Genomic DNA, 598 nt, shown 5'->3' on the forward strand with positions numbered 1-598 from the left:
GTTAACTTAAGGAGGATAGGGTATCCTTTAGATAACAGGTTTGTTTGTATGTCTAGAGTTTTATCCAGCTTTGCGCTTGTGTAAGTAGAGATCTTGGATTCTCACCAAGGAAAGACAAAGTGTTAGCTAAAGGTCAACATCCCTCTCAGTCATGAGGCTGAGGACAGACAAATCTCATTTGCAATCATGCGCCTTCGTATTAAAAGGCCTCATTGTGGCTCTGGAGAAAATATACAGACAAAAATCATGTTTACAGAGCTAACAGTCCTGCGCAACTTTTGTTTTATGTAAGTTCAGAAGTATTTCTCAGCCACCACTGTTTGCTGCAGCCTAATTGAAAACCACTTTAGCCTTGTTTACAGTCCACATAGCTGGATGGATGTGAGCCATTGGGTGCTTTTTGCTTTATGAATGGAGCACATGGACACGGCCCTGCTATAAAGAGAAGTATGTTTGATTTGTTGGTTAAATGCCATAATGCTTAATCAGTTTGCTTTAGATACATAGCCTCCAGGGGCTGAGAGAGTGCATGCTGTCAGTAGTGTTAATGTGGAGTAACAGTACTGGCCTTATTGCTGTGGGACATTCCTCACCTGCA

Source organism: Puntigrus tetrazona, chromosome 15 (genome assembly GCF_018831695.1).
Source record: "Puntigrus tetrazona isolate hp1 chromosome 15, ASM1883169v1, whole genome shotgun sequence".
Lineage (NCBI taxonomy): Eukaryota > Metazoa > Chordata > Actinopteri > Cypriniformes > Cyprinidae > Puntigrus > Puntigrus tetrazona.